The sequence below is a fragment of the Phyllostomus hastatus genome, unplaced genomic scaffold, assembly GCF_019186645.2.
Source record: "Phyllostomus hastatus isolate PE091 unplaced genomic scaffold, TTU_PhHast_1.1 phas_scaffold_182, whole genome shotgun sequence".
Classification (NCBI taxonomy): Eukaryota; Metazoa; Chordata; class Mammalia; order Chiroptera; family Phyllostomidae; genus Phyllostomus; species Phyllostomus hastatus.
The window spans coordinates 22,538,568-22,560,469 of record NW_025334013.1 but is presented as its reverse complement, the minus strand read 5'-3'; the positions used below and the strand labels follow the sequence as shown (position 1 = coordinate 22,560,469).

The following is a 21,902-nucleotide window of genomic DNA, read 5'->3' as shown; positions in this document are numbered from 1 at the left end:
TCATGGGGGTGTTGGAAGGAGAAGAGAGACAGAAAGAAATTGAAAACCTATCTGAAAAATGACTGAAAACTTCCCTAACTTGGTAAAGGGAAGAGATATACAAGCTCAGGAAGCACAGAGGGTCCCAAACAAGATGAACTCAAAGAAGCCCATACCAAAACACATCATAATTAAAATGCAAAATGGTAAAAACAAAAACAGAATCCTAAAAGCAGCAAGAGAAAAGCAGTTAGTTACCTAGAAGGGAGCTCCCATAAGATTGTCAGCTAATATCTCAACAGAAACTTTGCGGACCAGAAGGAATTGGCAAGAAATATTCCAAGTGATGAAAAGCAAGGACTTCTAACCATGATTACTTCATTAAAAAGTTTAGGACACAAAGTCCAGCTAGAGAAGTGCAGCCTGATGCAAAAACACAGCTGGTATTTCCCTCAATAAATTTTCCAGATCTTGAAGCTGGATGGGTATAAAGAGGAGGCAGTAAAATAGGTTAAAATGTCAATTGCAGAACCTGCAGAGGGTGGGACTGAATCTCCTGCAGATCTTTCAAGACCAGCCAGAAAACAGGAATGAATGAAAGGAAGACTGAATCAAACTAACACTACAATCCAGCTTTGTCTCACTTAACCCCTGATTAGATTGAGGTGACTAGTCCCTACCCTATCTGCCTAACAGAAGAAAGGTAGAACTTTCTCTGGTAGGAGAGATCATACAGAGCCTCCAAATGTCCTTCATATACAATGCCTGGCATACATCAGAAAGTCACTACACATGCAAAAAGGCAGGAAAATATGACTGATCAGTAAGAGAATAAACAGACAATAGAGATGGGCTTATAAATGACCCAGATGTTGGAGTAATAAGACAAAGACTATGCCTACTTTTAATGAATTAAAATGATTCCAGAAAATAGAGGAAAATATGAACAAAGTGAATAAAAACATTCTATTTTCAAGATAGAATTCACAAAAAGAAATGAAATGATTGATTTGAGAATTATAGAGAAGGCAACCCTGACAAGACTTGGGATGCTCCTTTAGCAAAATAAGCCAATAAGTAGCATTCACACATATAATTCCCCCTTGTCAAACACCTATATATAAAAGTAAAACAAATTAATTGACCTCTTGCTAGAAGCAAAACTATCAATAAACATGAGTAATTAATGCCACAGGGTAAATTTTTACCATGGTAATTTTTCTGGGAAGAGAGAATCATTAGCATTTCAATACTAATGGAAACAAAATAAGAAAAGTCTGTTATCAAATAGTTTATTGGCCTCAGGCACTCAGGAGGATGAGTGGTCAAATAACCTTCTCAGTGGCAGCCTGCCAGGCTTCTGTCCTGAGGCATTAGAGGGGAACAGAGGTGGGGGTGGTTACACTTGCAAATTCAAAGAACAGCAGCAGTTTTCATAGAGAAGGAAATAAGCCAGAGGAGCAAACTATTTTTGTAAAAATGTCAGCTGAGAAAAAACTTTATACCAGTATGTTTTGACTGAAAATGCACAGTTTAATAATCAAATTGTTCAAATTCTTTTGCTTGGATTGTTAAATTCTGCTTGGAAATTAAGGCATGACAGAAACTTGGGATACAGAAGGGAAAACACTTGGAGTCTGGAGCGAGAGATATCTAGGATGAAATCCCATTTTCACCAAGTTCCAGATACAGGACCTTGGCAGAGTACGGCCCTCCACGTACTCAGTTTTACCCAGCTGTAAAGGAACAACTGTTTTCACAGTTCTAGCACTTTCCCCCCCTTTGTGTAAATTCATGTTTCCATCTAGTATCCTTTTTCTTGTTCCTTAAAAATTCCTTTATCTCTTCAAGTGCAGGTCTGGTGATTATGAATTGCCTTAAGATTTTTTTTTTGGTTGTTCTGAAAAATCTTTAGTTTCTTTTTATTTTCATAACAGATTTATTGAAGTATAATTTACCTACCATAAAATTCAGCCATTTGCCTTAATTTTTAAAGAATATTTTTCCTGCATATAATATTCTAGGTTGACAGGGTATTTTTTTTCCTGTTAGAACTTTCAAGGTGTTTTACCATTATATTCTGACTTGCATGGTTTCTGACAAGAAATTTGCTTCCCTTTTAATTTTTGCTTCTCTGATTGTACTGTGTTTTTCATTTGCTGCTTTTAACATTTTCCTTATATTGTTGTTTTCAGAAATTTGTGTTTAATATGCCACTGTGTGCTTTTCTTGTTTTTTTTTTCTTTTCTTTTCTCCTGCTGGGAGTTCTTTCAGCCTTTTGGTTCAATGACTTTATAGTTGTCATCAAGTTTTGGTCATTGTTTCTTAAAATAGCTTTGTATTCTCCTATTTTTCTGAGATTCCAATTACAGGCATATTCAACTACTTGAAATTGTTCCATTGAGTCTGTTCATTTTCTGTTTCTTTTCCCACTCTGTGTTCTTCACTTTATATCATTTTTATTGTGTTTCCAACTTCACTGATTATTTTCTAGTGTCTAATTTGCTATTAATCCCATCCAGTGACTTTCATGCTGAATTTTTCATGTCTAGAAATTCCACTTAGTTATTTTTACATCTTCTATTTCTCTTATGTTTATATTTTCCTTCAAAATCTTGAATGTATTCAACATATCCTAATTCCATCATTTTCTCATTCTTGATTTTTGTTTCTATTTACTAATTTTTCTTTTCACTGTGTGCCACACTTTTCTTCTTTTTTTTTCATGTCTATTATTTTTGGATTGGATGTTGGGCATTATAAAAGTTATGTTATTGAGTTTTGGTGTCTTCCTCTTTGAACTTTGGACTTTGTCCTATGAGGCAGCTAAGTTACTTTCAGCTTATATTTAACCTTTTGTGAACTGGTTTTAAGTTTTATTGGGGCTGGTAGGGGTAATTTAGCCCTACTGCTAATGCACGATCCTCCTGAGATCTTCAGAAAATGTCATGGGTGTTCATGAGTACTCTTCACTCTGGCTGGCCAAAGCTCAAACGTCTCCCATCTTGTATGAGGTCTGATAATTTTTCAGTTTACAACTCCTTACATGTTTTTATTGCCCTGTCTTGTGGTATCCACCGTTTTTATATGTGGCTTAGATGTCAGAATGCACTAATGGGAACCCAGACTTATATGATGTTTTTATTTTCTACGAAGCTCTTCTTATTTGTAACTTTGCCCTGCTACTTGAAGCTACCTCAGGCTCATTGACCCTGACTTCTTTTCTCCTCAACTAAACAAGACTTCCTACTCTACTTGGGATTTTCCAGTCTGCACAATGGCCCATACTATATCTCCAGGCAGATAGCTGAGTAATTCATAGGGCTCACTATGTTTGTTTTCTTTATCTCAGGTTCATAGTTCTGCACTATCTGCCTACTGTATGAAAATACTTTTTTTCATGTTTTGTTAAATTTCCTAGTTATTTTGGTGGAAAGTTAAGCATTGGCCTAGTACACCATTATTTCCAGAAGCAGAAGTCAAGACAGATACTGCTTTAAGATGGTATGTAATTGGTCCAAGAATAGACAAACAGACCAATAGAACAAAATAGAGGAGAAGAAACAGGTCCACACATGCACAGTTTTCTGACTTACAACTTAAGTTGTACTGAAATTCAGTGGGGGTAAAGGAAGATCTTTGAAATATTTGATATAGAAGAAAATTAACCTTGGCCCCTACCTCACACTGTACTGAAAAATTATTTGGAGATGGAGCATAGACCTATATGTGAAAGGTAAAATGATAAAGCTCCTAGAAGAAACCAAGTGTGAAAATATCATCATAATTTTCAGGTAGGCAAAAATTTCTTAAACAAGACATAAGAAAAAAAACTATGAAAGAAAAGCTGGTGATTTTTCATGAAAATCGTAACAAATGATAAAATTAAGAGAGTGTAAAGGTGAACCACAGATTTATAGATGATGTTTGCCATAGATATTTATAAAAATAGCCCACAACTGGAATATGCAATGAATCCCTTGAAATCAATAATAAAAAAGAGACCTACAACCCAAGTCTTAAAAAGATAAATATTGAATAGGCTATTTACAAAAGAAGATATCCAAATGGCTAATACCCATTTGTAAGAGAGTTCAATTGTCACTATTTTTCAGGTAAAGTCAAATTAAGACCAGAAAGAATGAGATACTACCTGATACACATCTAATTTTAGAATGGCTAAAACTTTAAAAAGTAACAAGTTCAAGAGTTAGTGAAGATATAGAGAAACTAAAAGTCTTGTACATTGCTTATGGGAGTATAAATTTATACAAATATTTAGAAAACAACTTTTCAGCATATGCTAAAGCTAAACAAACATGCTGTATGACTGGGCAACTTAGCTCCTGGGATATGCTCAAGAGAAACAAATGCATATGTCCAGTAAGAGACATGCATGAGCATTCCATAACAGTTCCACATTGGAGGCAAACCAAATGTTAATCAACAGTAGAATGGATAACAAATGATAGTATGGTCATATCTGGAATACTAAACAAAAGTTAAAAATAATCTACTGCGTGCAATAACATGGGTGAATCTATAGTTATGAAATTGAGCAAAAGACCCAGACACAAAACATTACACTATGTATGATTGTGTTTTTATATAAAGTGCAGGCAAAACTACTCTATGGTGATAGACTTCAGAATATCTCTCGGGAGGTATTAAGTGGAATAGTGCATCAGGGAGCCTTTATGGGGTATTGTAAATATCTATGTCTTCATCTCGATGGCAATTACACATGTAACAATCCATGGATCTATACACTTTAGATTTGTGCAATTTACTGTATATAAATTATATCCAAATGAAAAAGGAAATCTTGTACTTATAACAACATGCATAAAACTAATGATGTGATAATTATTTTTGACTTCCATATTAGGAAGGTGGCAGAGGAGAAAGCACCAGGAATCAGTCTCTCCACCTAGACAATTACACTGGCAGAATCTGTCCACTGCAACTGTTTTGGAACTCTGGGGTCTATTGAAAGTTCACAACTTCCAGGGAAAACTTGGACAGTAAGTTGCTGTTAATTTTGGTGTATTTCAGCTCTTAGCACAATAGCAGTGACCTAACTCCCACCTCCCACCACGTGGCAGACAGCTGTGCATGTGCCCCTGGAGCAGCTTATATACTGAGTGTGGGAGACACGGTGGGCAACAGTGATCCTGTTCTTCAAATATAGGGGGTCTTGATATGGCTGCTGCTTCTGATCACAGAGGTGCAGACAAAAAGACAAGGATACATTGTCATTGCACCACCTCAATTGTTGAAAGATGTACCCCTTCTTGCTGAAGTGACTTGCAGGGGTTTAAAGGGCCAGCACCATTTCCTCCCTTCATTTGCATGCTTTTCCCCATTGGGGAACCAAATATTTAAAACTACGACACTTCAAAACAACTGTATATATGAAGAAAATTAAAAACTGGCCATCATTGCCCTGGAAAAGGCTCAGAAAACACCTAAGAAGACATTAAATTTACACTTCACTCTGATCCTCATCACAAATACAGCCTAAAACAAATAAACAAAACACTCCCACGATAAACAAAACAATAACAAAAGTGAGCAAACCCTGGGGAATAGGAATAATATGATTTCCACAGTAATTACATTATTAGATTTAAATGTCTATTGTTTAACAGAGCATCCCAAAGCATAGAAAGAAACAGGAAAGGTGTGTTCCAGTCAAAGGAAAAAAAAATAAGCCACCAGAAACTGTCCCTGAAAACGACCTAATGACAGACATATTAGACAAAGACTTTAAAACAACTGTCTTAACTATGCTCAAAGAACTAAAGAAATACGTGGGGGAAATCATGAAAAGAATGTATGAACAAATTGAAAACATCAATAAAGATGTAGAAAACCTAAAATAAACTAAAAATATATTCTGGAGATAAAAAGTGCAATACCTGAAGTTAAAAATTCACTCGAGAAATTTGAAGGCAGATGTGAGCAAGTAGAAGAATCATCAAACTTGAAGATAGGACAATGGAAAATATTGCAGTTGAGGAATAGAAAAAAGATGAAAGAAATGTGAACAGCGTCTCAGAGATTTGTGGGACCCATCAAGTGAACCAACATATGCATTATAGGGGACCGTTCTGTGTGGTGCGGGGAATTTTGCCCAGCCCCTGATTCAGAAAACCTACAGGGAGCGAGGTCAGCACACAGGAGCCAAACTCACGGATCGGTTTTCCTGTGGGGAATTAGACCTGCATTGTACCTAGGATGTTTTAAGATTTGCTTTTTGCTAAAACTCCCTCACCCTGGATTGAGGCAGCAAATGGTTACTGCATATTTTAAAATGGCTTCCTAAAGTCTGTGCTAAACCTCCCAAGTATGCAGTGTAACCAGTTCAACCACTTTTCCCCTTGATTTCCAACATCCTTCTCTTTGAAGTGTCATTGAATTGGCAACATTCTTTCCTTTGTTATCTGTAAAAGGTAATCACCTACAGTGCACCTGTGCATAGTAAATGAGGACCATCCTTGATGTAATGTACCCAGAAAAGTAATAAAAGCCTGTCCAGGCAGGGGTCGGGGCCCTCTCTCTCACTTAGAGATCAGCCATGCTCTCCCTTTTTCTCCACAGGACTTCTGTAGTCCACGTGAATTTGTTTGTTGCAGCCACAACACACAGACCCTGTGGGCCAGGGTCCTTATCAAGCATTATGGGAGTCCCAGAAGGAGCAGAGAGAGAAAGGAACAGAGAGAATATAGAAAGAAATGCTAGCTTAAAACTTTCCAGATGTTATGAAAGAAAAAAACAAACATCCAAGAACCTCAACAAATCTGAATAAGATGAACTTAAAGAGACCCACACTGAGAAACATTATGATCATTCAAAAAAACAAAGATAGTATCTTGAAAGCAGCAAGAGAGAAGCACATCATTACATACAAGGATTGTCAATAAGATTATCAACAGATTTCTCATCAGAAGATTTGGAGGCCAGAAGAGGGTAGTCAATACATTCCAAGGGCTATAAGAAAATACTGTCAACCAAGAATTCTATATTGACAAAATTGTCTGCAAAAGTAAAGAAAAGGTTAAGACATTCTCAGATAAACAAAAGCTAAGGGTGTTGGTAACCACTAGACCTGCCCTACAAGAAATGCTTAAGGGAGTGCTACAAAGAGAAATGAAAGAGCAGTAAACGGAAACTTGAAGTTGAATGGAGAACTAAAGATACCAGTAAAGGTAGATACATGAACAATGATAAGAGCCAGTATTATGGTAACAGTGGTTTGTAACTGGACTTTTTGTTTATTTTCTATATAATTTAAGAGACTAATGCATTTAAAGATAAAAAAAAAGCAATTATCAGTGTAAATGCTGGGATTACTGTACCTTTGGTTTGTGATTCCAAATCCTATTTTCTACATAATTTAGAACAAAAATGCACTTATTATTTTATGTTTTTGTACACACAGTTTATAAAAATGTAGTTTTATGACATCAATGACTAAAAGGGATGGGGAAAAAGCTGTAAAGGAGCAGACTTTTTTGTGTTATTGAAGTTCTGTTGATATAAATACAAATTAGCATGTTATAACTTTAGGATGTTAAATGTAAACCCCATGGTAACAACAAAAAATAGCTCCAGAATACACAGAAAAGGAAATGAAAAAGGAATCTAAACATTTGCTTAAAAAATCAAGTAAATACAAAAGAAGAAAAGTCCCTTGTTATCAGTAATTGTTTAAAATGTAAATAGATTAAACTCACCAATCACAACACAAAGCTCGGTAGAATAGATAAAAATACATGCCCAACTTTGTGCTGTCTAGAAGAGACTCACCTGAGATCCCAAGACACTAACAGGGAGGAAGTGAAAGGACGGAAAAGATTTTCCATGGAAGGGCAACCACAGGAGCAGGAGTGGCTCTGTGAATATCAGACAAAACAGACTTTAAATAAAAAAGTTAGCAGGAGACAAAGAAGGACATTATATATTAATACATGGTTTAAAGATTTTATGTATTAATAAATGCTTTAATATAACAGTAAGATATACCATTATATATTTTTATGTACCTAATAACAACCAAGCTACATGAAGCAAAAACTGATAGCGTTGAAGGGAGAAATAGTTCCACACTAATATCTAAAGACTTCAATACCCCTCTCTCAATAATGGATAGAACAACCAGATAAAAAATAATTAAGGAAATAGAAGATGACACAATAAACCAATAAACAACCTAGAATAAAAGGCATATACAGAACACTACCCAACAACAACATACATATTCTTCTCAAGTGAACACGGGACATTTTCCAGGATAGACCATATATTAGGCCACAAATTAAGTCTCAGTAGATTTAAATGACTAGATAGCAACAAAGTATCTCTGACCCCAACTGAATAAGGTTGGAAAGGTAAAAGTGGAAAATTAACAAAATTGTGAAAATTAAACAACACACTTTTAAACAACCAATTGATCAAAGAAATCACAAGAGAAATTAGAAAATATTTAGAGATGAATGAAAATAAAACATACCAAAACTTATGAGACTTAGTAAAAGCAGTATGAAGGGGGAAATTTATAGCTATAAATGCTTACATTAAAAAAACAAAAAAGATCTCAAAGCAGCAACCTAACTTTACAACGTAAGGAACTAAGAAAAGAAGGACAAATTAAACCCAAAACAAAAATAAGGAAGAAAATAATAAAGATTAGGGAAGAGATGGATGAAATGGAGAATAGAAGACAGTAGAGAAAAATCAACAAAACTAAAAATTCTTCAAAAAAATTAACAAAATTAACAATCTGTAGCTACACACATTAAGAGAAAAGGAGAGAAATTCAAATTACTAGAATCAGAAATGATGCTCATCATCACTAATCATTAGGAAAACACAAATCAAAACTACAATGAGATACCACCTCACACCCATTAGGATGGCTACTGTTAAAAAAAAGAAAAAATGTTGACAAGGATATGGTGAAATTGGAATCCTTGTATGTCACACCTCGGTACTCATCAGCTTCAGAATTTGTCAAACCCTGTACTGGTCACATTCTGATGATAAAAAATGTTTGAGCACTGGGTGCTTGCTTGGGACTCATTGGTTTTGGCACTCATCATGAGTTCTGGAATGAATTAATGATGAATACTGAGGTACCACTATATACTGTCGGTGGGAATGTAAAATGGTACAGCTGCTGTGAAAAACAGTATGGTTGTTCTTCAAAAAATTAAAAATGGAAGTTCCATATTATTCAGCAATTCATCTGCTGTGTATGTACTCAGACAAATTGACAGCAGAGTCTTGAAAAGATATCCATACACTTGTGTTCATAGCAGTATTATTCATTATCACCAAAACATGGAAGTAACTCATGTGTCCATTTACCAATGAATAGCTAAGCAAAATGTGGTATATACATATAACAGAATATTATTCACCCTTTTAAAGAAGGAAATTCTGCAAAGTATTACAATACAAATTAAACTTGAGGATATTTTGCTAAGTGAAGTAAGTCAGTCACAAAAAGGCAATGCTGTTCTACTTGAATGAGGTACTTAGAGCAGTCGAAATGACAGAGACAAAAGTGTAGTGGTGGCTGCCAGGGCTCTGGGCGAGGGGAAATGAGGAGTTACTGTTTAGTAGGTGTAGAGTTTAAGCTTTACAAGATGAAAGGAGTTATGGGGACAGAAGGTGGTTGCACAGTAAGATGAATATATTTAATACCACTGAAGTGTACACTTAAAAGTGGTTAAGATGGTAAATTTTATGTTATGTGTATTTTACTGCAATAAAATAGGGAAATAAAAGCTTTTTATTCAAAATGACTCTTGTTCCTGAATGGAGTAATATTTACTTTTTGAAATTTTATCAATATATATAATTTCTTCTGTTACTATATTGCCCATTACTAGTCTTATTTTAAACTCTCCATCTCAGACAGTGATTACTTATTTTATCATTATTTTAAAATCCATCTTACATATTGGCCCATTCTATCATCAAATTTCAAAATAAGTTCTACAGAAAATACTTATTCCTTTCTGGAAATATTGTGGTTTTATGGTTAAATATCAAAAGATAATATTCTCTTAAGAATGTTATGCCAATGTTCTATATCAAACTTTCTATTTATTTAGTACTATCAATGGTACTATTGTTTTTCAGCCCTTTTCAAAAAGATTTTATTTATTTATTGTTAGAGAGATGGGAAGGGAGGGAGAAAGAGGGAGAGAAACATAAATATGTGGTTGCCTCTCATGTGGCCCCCCACTGGGGACCTGGCCCACAACCCAGGCATGTGACCTGACTGGGAATTGAACCAGCAACTCTTTGGTTTGCAGGCCGGCACTCAATCCACTGAGCCACACAAGCCAGGAAACTAAAAATGCCTTTTAAAAGCTGTTTTCAAATGCTGTAAATGGTGGGTACAAACTAGGGCTCAAGTATTTCTGAGAGAAATTGGGCAAATCCTCCTCCATTCATATCTACTGATACATTTACATTTACTGATTTACTTAAGGTTTGAGGAAGCTCTGAAGAGAAGCCCTGAATTTTTCCTGACATATACAAATACGGCCGATGGACAGGGGTGACCACAACAGAAGCCCAATGATAGGTAAGTAGACCAGAAGCCATTGAGGAAGAACCCCCTATAATTGGAAACGTTTTTGAGTATATGAACCAGCTGTAGCAATAGATCCTAAGTAATGGAGAAGAGCATTGGTTCCAGGTACAAAGCAGTGGCCGATGGTAGAGGAAATTTCAACCCCGCCCCCTGGTGGCAGGTGTGCACCCTGGGAGAAATGGGTTATTAACGACAATTGGGAGCGGCGGAAATTACTGATCTCTAAAACACCGTGGGGCTGTCTCACTTCCGCTAAACGTTCTTCAGGAGAGTCTCTTTCTTACGTCCAAGGGGTGAAGACATGGACTTTCTGCCTCGAGTGCAATGCAGTGTCCCACTTTCGTGGCCTTCAGTTTACAGCTGAATTTCAGCTCCACCAGAAGTGGCATGGCTGAGCCCTGCTTCACTGGTTCCTAGGGGTGGTGGTAGTGATAACATCAATAGGAATGGAGTCTCAGCAGGAGTATGACACTTGTGGAGTCATGAGGGCCTGAGGTTATGGAGCCCCTGCCTGGATGTCCATGGTAATGAGAAAAAGAATGATATAACCAACAGTTCCAGCAATTTCACTTCAGGACCTCTCCAACTGAGCATAACATAGAAAAAGCATTCTCTCTATTTCACAAGAGATAACTTTAATCTCAAGCATCAAGCCAAAGCAGCAGCATTTCAATTTCACTAACAATGGCACATGGCAGTGATGGGAATCAGCTGCCAGTGTGGAGTGGCGCTTCCTCGAGCCGTTGGGTCCTGTGCATGCAGCTTCCTGGCTTGGCTGGCCATGGCCTGCAGCCTCCACATTTTGCTTGCTTGCAAAAATTCTGGGTTTTAAGCTACCAAGATGTAGTTGTGAATGGTAATAAATGACACATGTATTCACCTGCTGGCAAGTTTGAGATTTCTGATGATCTTTCTGAGATTGTGTGTGTGTGTGTAATCTAGTTTATATCCGTCCTGTTGTCAGAGTGCTGTTTCTCAAAATAAATCTGATTATGTCAGTCACGCTTAAACTGAAACTCTTCCCTGACTCCACATTGTTCAGGGGTCCACCTCCTCGTCCGGGCTCACCAGACCCTCTGTTATTGATGTCATCTCCTGCCCCTCTCCACACCGTCTAATTATCCTGAAACAGGACTTGGATTCTCACTTTCACTGAGTGTCTCTTATTTCAATGTGTCTACAGCTATTTGGATGTCTCATGCTCTATCTTTATTCTTTTATTGACTATTCTAGAAATTTTAACATATATACTTAACTTACCAAAGTTTGAAGTTAATCATTTATCCTCATTCCCCTCTCCCCAATACAAGGATCTTAGACAGTTTAATCCTGTTCTTTTCTTTCCTTTCCAGAGATATGTGCTACTGTTGTCATGTTTTAATTCTATCTTTGAAAAGCCCAGCAGACCTTACTACTGTTTTATTCAGTTAAGGTTTGTTTGTAAGTACCCACATACTTAGCATTTTCTTCGTTCTTCATTACTTCTTGCATGCTAGACCTTCCACCTAAGATCACTTCTTACATGAGATCCTGTTTTGTCCAAAGAATTTCCTTTATAGTTTAATTTAGTGATGGTCTGCTAATGGCCATCTTTCCATTTTTTTCCTTTCTGAAATGCCTTGATTTCATCATGACCCTTGAAAAGTCTGTTGTAACTGGGCGTAGATTTCTAGGTTGGCCGTTTTGTTTCCTCAGCACACTGAGCAGGCCACCCCGCTGTCCCCTGGGTGTCTGTGGTTGCTCTGTGTAGGCAATTGTCAGCGTATCTCTTGCTCTTTGATGGCAACCTGCCTTTCCTCTGGCTGCTGGCTCCTTTTAATTTTTTTTTATCTTTGATTTTGCAGTTTTAATATGATGTTGTAGGTGAGCATTTCTTTCTACTTCTTCCACTTAAAGTTTGTTGGTTATCTGTAGCTTGATACCTTTACCAGGTCTGGAAAATCATTAGCCACTATCTCTCCACATACTGCCTCTGCCCCATTTTCTCTTTTTTGGGGGGGCTTCTGATTAGATGTGTGTTAGGCTATCCCATGTCACCCTTCATGTTTCTTATCCTCTCAGAGCTTTAGCTCTCTGTGATGCTTTTTGCATATATTTTTTCAGCTGTATCTTTCTGTTCACTGAAGCTATTAGTACCTGCATCCACTTGATTCTTAAACCCATTTTCTGAGTTTCTAATTATAGTTACTATATTTTTCATTTCTAGAAGTTATATTTAGTTCCTTTCCTTATTGGCTTGGTCATTCTTTAAAATTCCTTAGTCTTTGCTCATACTTCAAAATTGTCTTTTATTTTTTAATGAATCTGAGATAGAACTGGATGAATCATAATCCTTGCTTCATGGTCACTGTCATCAGGAGACTAGACCTCTTATTTGTGTATGAACATATGTATGTATGTATGTATGTATGTATGTATGTATGTATGTATTTATAAAAGAATCTGCCCTGGCTGGTGTGGCTTAGCGGATTGAGTGCTGGCCTGTGAACCAAAGGGTCACCAGATTGATTCCCAGTCAGGGAACATGCCTGGGTTGTGGGCCAGTCCCCAACAAGGGGCACATGAGAGGCAACAACACACTGATGTTCCTCTCCCTCTCTTTCTCCCTCCCTTTCCCTCTCTAAAAAAGAAATAAAATCTTAAAAAAATAAAAAAGAATCTAATGAATACCTATAATCCCACCACCTAACCCAAGAGCTAGAAGAGCTGTGTGCCCCACCCACTCTGCTTCTCCTTTCCAGATTTGTAAGTATCATTCCCTCTCTTTTTTTATAGTTTTATCAAAGATATATGTGACCTAAATATAATGTTCAGTTTTAGTTATTTTTGAACTTTCTGAAAAGAGTTTTATGGTGTATATAATTTCCTGTGACTTTAAGAAAATCTGACTTCCTGTTAATAAAGATTTAGACACATTTTTGCATGCTCTATACAATATTCCATTGTGTGACTATTCCATATTTATTCATCCATTCTTCCATTAATGGGCATTTTGGTTATTTCTAGTTTTTTCTCTCCAACTGCAGTCTTCCTATTCATATTCTTGTATCTGTCTCTTGATAAACAAGAGCAGATGTGTCCATTGGATACACAACTAGGGGTGAACTGCTGGGTTGTAGGGTATGTAGGGTCAGCCAGTACACACCAGTAGAGCTCCTGGCATCTAGTCTGGTTGGTCAGGCATCCGATTGGTCAGTACCCATGTGGTATTGGTTGTTATTACTTTGAATATTATCCTTCAGAGTCTATGAATAACAAATTTTGTAAACTAATGCCAACTTTGCAAACTTATCAAAAGTGGTTGTTCTAATTTATACCTGTGCCAGAAATAGATGAGATCTTGTTGATACACATTCTCTACAACATTGGGAATTGTCAATATCTTAATTTGTGCTAATCAAATGAGTATTAAATTTATGTCTCATTCTGGTCTTGATTTGTAGTTTCAGTTTGCTAATGCGTTTGAGCATCTCTTTAAGTGTGTATTTCTTCTGGGTATGTCTGTGAAGGTATTTCTGGGTCAGATTAACATTTGAGTAAAGCAAATTACCCCTAATGTGAGTGGGCATCATCAAATCCTTTGAGGCCTAAATAATGAAAAGGTTGAGTAAGAAAGAATTCGCTCTCTCTTTGCCCAACTGTTTTTGAGCTGGGACATGAGTCTTCTGCCTTTGGACTCGGACTCTGACTGGAACTTATGCCATCTGCTCTCCTGGTTCTCAGGCCTTTGGACTTGGACTACAACTATATATCATTGGTTCTCTTGGGTCTTCAGTTTTCCTACTGCAGATCTTGGACTTCTCAGCTTCCATAATCACATGAGACAATTCCTTATAGTAAAACCATACATATATTTAATAATTATATAAAGTATATTATATTATTATAATTATATATTCTCACAGTTATATTACATTTATTAAAATATATAATTTGTTAATCATAAAAATTTACATATATTTATATATTTAAACTATATATTCACATATTTTTAAAAGAGTTTTAAAAAAGATTTTATTTACTTATTTTAGACATAGGGGAAGGGAGGGGGAAAGAGCAGGAGAGAGACATCAATGTGTGGTTGCCTCTCCCGCACCCCGTACAGGACCTGACCTGAATCACAACCCAGGCATGTGCCCTGACTGGGAATCAAGCCAATGACCCTTTGGTTTTCAGGCCAGCACTCAATCCATTGGGCCACACCAGCCAGGGCAATATTCACATATTTAAATATATGTATTTATGTATATTTAATAAATAAAAGTTGCATAAAATAAATGTGTGTATACATATAGATATATATTTACACACATACATATATTTCCTGTTGGTTCTGTTTCTCTGAAGAGCCCTAACACAACTTCTATGAAGAGTTTTGACTTAGACATTTAAGTTTTAAACCTAATTAGAGTTGAGTTTTGTGCATTATGTGAACTAGGCATCCAATTAATAATTTTTATAAATAAATAATTTCCCCTCCTTTTCCACTTATCTTCCATGCCACCTGTGTTATATGTCTAAGTTCCATGTGTAACTGTTTCTGAGCTCTCAAGTCTATTGTACTGATCACTTTGTCTCCGCATCAGCATCACATGGTCTTGATGCTATCTATAACTCCTTAATAACTCCTGATATCTGATAGGGCAAATCACAACTCTATCTTTTTCAGAAGTATTGAGGGTAATTAATGAGATCTCTTAGTACCTAGCTTGGAACTTTTACCATTTCAAGTTAAATGGTCCCTGGATCCTTGGAAAAATGACTGTTTTTCAGATTTGGACAGAAAATGTACAAAATGAGTTGAAACATTTTCTTCTGATCTGTAGTCAGATGCATTATCCATTGGGCCACTGGCCCGTACCTTTGAAACATTTTCTTATATTAGAAAGTGAGGAAATTACTGATATTTCCAGGGTTGCAAAAGACCCAGGAGATGATTTAATGGGTTCCCTTTGGTCAAAGATGGGAAAAATATAGCATAAATAGAATAATAACATCAATAAATTAAAATACATAAAATATGTATAAATCCATGAGTTTGTACTTATATTTAACCCCCCCAAAAACCCCTCTGGTTGCCTTTGGGGTACACTAGTAAACAAAATCATTGCATTTGATCATCTTAATTTTGTATTGCATTAAAAAGACATAATGAAGTGCATCTTAAGTGTATAGATATTAATATGTACAATCTGAAGTATAATCTTAAATGTACAGATTGATGAAAATATATACTTGTATACATGTAACTATTGATCAAAATGCTATATAGAATAGTGCTTCTCAAATGTTAATATGCATATGCATCAACTGGTAAATTTGTTAAAATTCAGATTCTGATTCAGTCAGGCTGTTGTGGGACCTCAGATCCTGCATTTTTAACAAATTCCCGGGTGATACTGATACTGCTGGTCTGTGGGCCACACTCTGAGAGGTGAAAGTATAAGTTTTATGTTGTAGCATGTAGCATGAGCTTGCTCTTTCTTTTAAAAATATTTTAGATTATTTATTTATTTATTATTAGATAGAGGGGAAGGGAAAGAGAGAGGGAGAGAAATATTAATGTGTGGTTATCTCTTGCACACCCACTACTGGGGACCTGGCCCAAAACCCTGACTGGGAATCCAACTGGCGTCTCTTTGCTTTACAGGCCCTCGCTCAATCCACTGAGCTACACCAGCCAGGGCAGTTTGTTCTTTCTTATTGATGCATGATTGCATTGTATTAATATTCCAACATTTATTCACTTATTTTATAAATGATGAACATTTTTGTTGTTTCCATTTTGGGGTTATCATGAATTAAGTTGCTATGAACATTCTTGCATATGTTTTTGGGTGGACATGTACAGTCATTTGGGAGGAGTGTGTATCTATGTTGGGAACTGCCATGCCTGATTTCAGAAGCTGTAATCCCCCATGGCTAAGGCTGAATGAGAGCCTTGGGACTATAAGCCACTAAGGAGACAAAGCTTATTTCCCTGGCAGAGGTGCCGCCTCTGCCCCCTTTTACTTCACCCTGCTTGGCCCAGAGGGGATGACTGGTTAGCCAATGATGGGTAAGATTCCTCAAGGGAGGGATGACCTAAGACAGGAATGGTCATGAAGGGGCCCTCAGGGAAGGACTTCAGGGGCTATAGAGAAAGGGGGTGATGGACTCTCGCCCCTCGGCTTTGACCTAGCCTGAGTCCTCCTTCTGTCAGCAAGAAATCTCCTAATCTCTTGGCTGCCTTAATCCCCCTGCCTGATTTAAGACTAAAACAATGACAGAGGGCAGTGTATCCCTGTGCTGGAAAGGGTGGGTTCCCCCGGGGCTATTAGTCCTAAGAAAGAATATAAAAAATCCTGTGAAACCTGCTTTGCTAAGAATGTCCTCAGATTTCTGATAAGGGTTCAAGCATGAAATGAATTTGTTTTCCAAAGTTTTATAGCCCTTTAGCTAACTGACCCCAACTCAGAATAAGTCCTCAAAGTTCTTTGTACGTTATCTATTGTTTGATCCTTACTGCCTGATAATGATTGATGAGCTTTACCTGTATTCCTGTGCAAAAGGAACCCAGCAAAAGCCCACTGAGGAACAGGCTCCTGGCCCTTCTCCTTTGAGAGATCGGCCACCTTTCCTCCCCAGTAGACTTACTCTCATCCATGGCACATGGAGGGGAGGGGTCTCTGTGGGCAGAGCTCCCCCCACATATCTAGTGGTAGAATTGTTGGGTAATTAGGGTAGGTATATATTTAGCTTTAGGAGATACTGTCAAACAGCTTATCAAACTGGTTGTGCCATTACACTCTTACCAGCATTGTATCAGAATTCTAGTTGCTCCATGTTTCCCCAATGCTTGGTATTGTTCTTTTTAAAATATAGTCATTCTGTTGGTGTGTGCGGTTTCAATAGAGGTTTTTTGGCCACTAGGAGATCCTCTTTGGAGAAATGATCACTGAGGTTTTTTCTTGGCTTTTTTTTTGCTTCACATTGGTTTGTAGGGATTCCTTATATATTCTGAAGATGAATTCTTAACTGTAAATATGTATTGCAAATATTTTCCCCAGACTGTGATTTTCATTTTTACTCTCTTAATAGTGTCTTTTGATGAACATAAGTTTACTGTTAACAAAATTCAATTTGTCAGTAGTTTTCTTCAATGTTTAAAAATTATGTTAAAATACACCTTACATAAAATTTCAATTTTAAATGTATAATTCAGTGGTATTAAAAACACTCTTATTCTTGTATAACCATCATTACCATCCATATCCAGAACTCTTTTCTTCTTGCAAAACTGAAACTCTATACCCATTTAAAAATTACTTCCCATTCCTTTTCTCCCCACAGTCACTGGCTATCACCATTCTACTTTCTGTTTTTACGATTTTGACTGCTCTAAGTTCCTCATATAAGTGGAATCATACAGTATTTGGATTCTTATGGCTGGCTTTCCACTTATCATAATTTTCCCCTCATCTCTAGCAATGTTTTTCGATCTAAAATTTATTTTGTTTGAAATTACTCACTGGCCAATGTGGCTCAGTGGATTGGGTGCCAGCCTGTGAAGCGCAAGTTCACAGGTTGTTTCCCACTCAGGGCATGTGTCTGTTTTGCAGGCCAGATCCTCAGCTGGGGGTGTGCAAGAGGCAGCCAATTGATGCATCTCTCACACATCGATGTTTCCCTTCCTCTCTTTCTCCCTCCCTTCCCCTCTCTCTAAAAATAAATAAATATAATCTTTAAAAAATAAAAAATAAAATGTATTTTTTTCTGATGTCAGTATAACCACTTTTGCTCTTGCACTGCTGTCTTCTCTTGTGTTTGGTTGTTTTTTTGTGTGAAGCATTTAAATTCTTTTCTCATTTCCTTTTGTGTATATTCTAGAGATATTTTTTGTGGTTACCATGGGGATTTAATTTAAAATCCTAAATTTATAGCACTCTGTTTTGAATTTATACCAGCTTAACTTCAATAACATAAGAAAACCTCTGTCCCTACCCCTTTTTGTTATTGATATCACAAAATTACATCTTTATCCACAGTGTGTCCTAAAACATAAACTAATAATTCTTTTAAATGCCTCAGTATCTTCAATTATGTAGAAAACAATATCTGGAGTTACAAACCAAAATTATAGTAAGACTAGCTTTTACATGAATTGTTTTTTTTTCTTTAAATGTGTTAAGTCTGTTAAATCATGCAGAAAACAAAAACACAGCTACAAATCATTGTTATAATAATACTAGCTTTTGTAACTGCTCTTGTATTTGTCTGATTTGATAACTTTATTTCTCCATACAGCTTTGAGTTACTGTCCAGTGTCCTTTTACTTCAGCCTGTAGGGCTCCCTTGAGTATTTCTTGCAGGGTAGGTCTGATGGTATAGGATTTTTTGGTCGAGAGTTTTTCTTTTCTTCTAACATTTTAAATATTTATATTGACCAATCTTTTGGCCTCTAAAGTTTCTGATAAGAAATGTGCTTATGATCTTATTGATGATTCCTTGTATATGACAATCTCTAGCTGCTTTCAAAATTCTTTCTTTGTTTTTGAAAGTTTGATTATAATGTGTCTTAGTGTGGGTCTTCTTGAGTTCATCCTATTTGGAGTTTGTTGAGCTTCTCGGATGTTTACATTCTTGTCTATCATCAAATTTGGGAAAATTCCAGCCAGTATTTCTTCAAATATTCTCTCTGCCTCTTTCTCTTTCTTGTCTCCTTCTGGGATTCCCACAAATCATTGGATCCCTTGGTAACTTTCTGTGAGATGTACATAAAATAGCTCATCAAGAATAATTTATATTTAAAAAAGAAGAAAAGTTAAAAATTAAATAAACTAAGTTTCCATTGTAAGCAGTAAGTTAAAGAATGAGTAAACCCAAAGAAATTAAAAGAAAATAGATAATCAAAGTAAGAGCAAAAATCAAGAGATTAGATAAGTTACTATAGGGAATTACAACAAAGCTAAGAAATTGATTCTTAAAATGATTAAAATATGGGCAAATTTCTGATAGTGAGATCAAGTAAAAGAAAGAAAGCACAAATAAATATTGCAAAGAAGGGCACAATTACAAAGGAAGCAAAGATGAAAATGATAATAGGAACATTTTATCAACAACTCTATGGCAATACCTTTGAAAGCTTAGAAAAAGTAAACATATTCTTAGAAAAATATAATTTATTAGAACTGACTCAAAAAGAAATCAAAAGCCTAAAATAGTCCTGTTAAAGAAACAAAAGCAGTAGTAAAACAAAACAAAAACTTCCATTAGGAAAACACCAGTTCCAGATGGCATTACAGATGTTTCACTAAGCTTACAAGTATCAAAGTATTCCAATCTTATACCAACTTTTACAGAGAAAGGAAAATGATAATACTTACCCAACTTATTCTATGAAGTAGAATAACTTAGATACCAAATCCAGGAAAATACCAGGCTTGTTTTATTTATCAATATAGATGAAAAAATCTAAAACAAAATATTAGCAGATTAAATCCAATGGTATCTGTAAAATAAATCATAAATCTCCTTGAGTGAGTTGCATCTATCTCAGGAAAGTAAAATTTAACAAGAAACTCTCTCAATGTAATTGATCAAAACAGATTAAAAGAGAAAACCATATGATCATGTCAAAAGATGCACAAAAAGTCATTGATAAAATTCAACACACATTTGATTAAAACTTCTAGTTAGTGAGATATAAAATATAACTCTCTATAGCTGATCAACAGAGGTCTACAGAAATCTTGTAAGTATCATCCTAGAGAGGGAATGTCAGAGCATTAAAGTTATGAATAAGACAAATGTATCCATCCTCACCACTTCTATCTAACGTTCTTCTCTTGGACCTGGCCAGAGACCAGGAAAATAAGCCAAAGGCAAAAGGATTATTTTATTTCTCTAACTGTGTGTGTGTGTTTGTGTGTGTGTGTTGTGTATATATACACACAGTTATATTATAGTACCTCATAATTCTAAAAGTTGAATTCTTGCAAGTGTGTTTCTGCTATTTGTTGTTTTTGCTGTTTCTTTTCCTTGGTGCTATGTTTCCTTGTGCACTTGATGATATTTGACTGTGTGTTGTTCATTATCTTTGGAACTTTATCTGTGGAAATTATTTGAGGCCTGAGATGAAAGTGAATTGTTCTTACAAAGATTTACATTTCCTTCTGCCAGGCATGTGGGGCACTATTAGTCTGGGACCATTTTATACTAAATTCTTGATTTGAGGTTTTTCATATCACTTAGATAGAGTGAATTTGATTGCCTGTGGCGTGAAGTCTACCTTGTAGTTATGGATTCTTAGGGGGAGATGTTTCCTCCCTACACTCATTGCTATTGTCGAGGTTTAAAAGAGGTAACTTTCTTTTTTTAAAAAAAAATTTAATTTTAATCATTGTTCAAATACAGTTTTCTGCTTTTTACTCCCAGTCCCGCCCCCTCCCACCCCTCCCCACTTCCCTCCCATTACCACCCTCCCCTTAGTTTTTGACCATGTGTCCTTTAAGTTTGTTCCCATGAACCCTTCCCAATGTCCCCTGAAATTCCCTCTACTCTCCCCTGAGGGCACTGTCAGCCTGTCCTCTATTTCAATGCCTTTGGTTATATTTTGCTTGTTTCTTTGTTTTGTTGTTTAGGTTCCTGTTAAAGGTGAGATCATATGGTATTTGTCTTTCACTGCCTGGCTTGTTTCGCTTAGCATAATGCTTTCCAGCTCCATCCACGCTGTTGCAAAGGGTAGGAGCTCCTTCTTTCTTTCTGCTGCATAGAATTCCATTGTGTAAATGTACCATAGTTTTTTGATCCATTCATTTACTGATGGGCATCTTGGTTGCTTCCAGGATCTAGCTATTGTAAATTGTGCTGCTATGAACATTGGGATGCATAGGTTCTTTTAGATTGGTGTTTTAGTGTTCTGAGGATAGAGTCCCAGCAGTGGAATTGCAGGGTCAAAAGGTAGATCCATTTTCAGTTTTCTGAGGAAGTTCCATGCTGCTTTCCACAGTGGTTGTACCAGTCTGCAGTCCCACCAACAGTGCACTAGGGACCTCTTTTCTCCACAACCTCTCCAACACTTGTTGTTTGTTGCTTTGTTTATGATGGCCATTCTGACTGGTGTGAAGTGGTATCTCATTGTGGTTTTAATTTGCATCTCTCTGATAGCTAGCGATATTGAACATCATTTCATGTGTCTTTGGATCTTCTGTATGTCCTTCTTGGAGAAGTGTCTGTTCAAGTCCTTTGCCCACTTTTTAATTGGATTCCTTGTCTTCTTAGAGTGGAGTCATGTAAGTTCTTTATATATTTTGGAAATTAAACCCTTGTC

General features: G+C 36.3%; 1 protein-coding gene across 2 annotated transcripts in view; it reads left to right on the top strand.

The window, feature by feature from the left end:
• Positions 1 to 4,879: 4,879 nt before the first annotated feature.
• DLGAP3 (DLG associated protein 3) overlaps positions 4,880 to 21,902 on the top strand; it is a 79,024-nt gene continuing 62,001 nt past the window's right edge. The window contains exons 1-2 of one of the 2 annotated variants that reach the window (XM_045859978.1): positions 4,880 to 5,003; positions 10,487 to 10,582. The gene's annotated coding sequence lies outside the window, so the exon portion shown is untranslated. The remainder of the gene's footprint in view (positions 5,004 to 10,486; positions 10,583 to 21,902) is intronic. The other variant, XM_045859983.1, reaches the window with a different exon arrangement.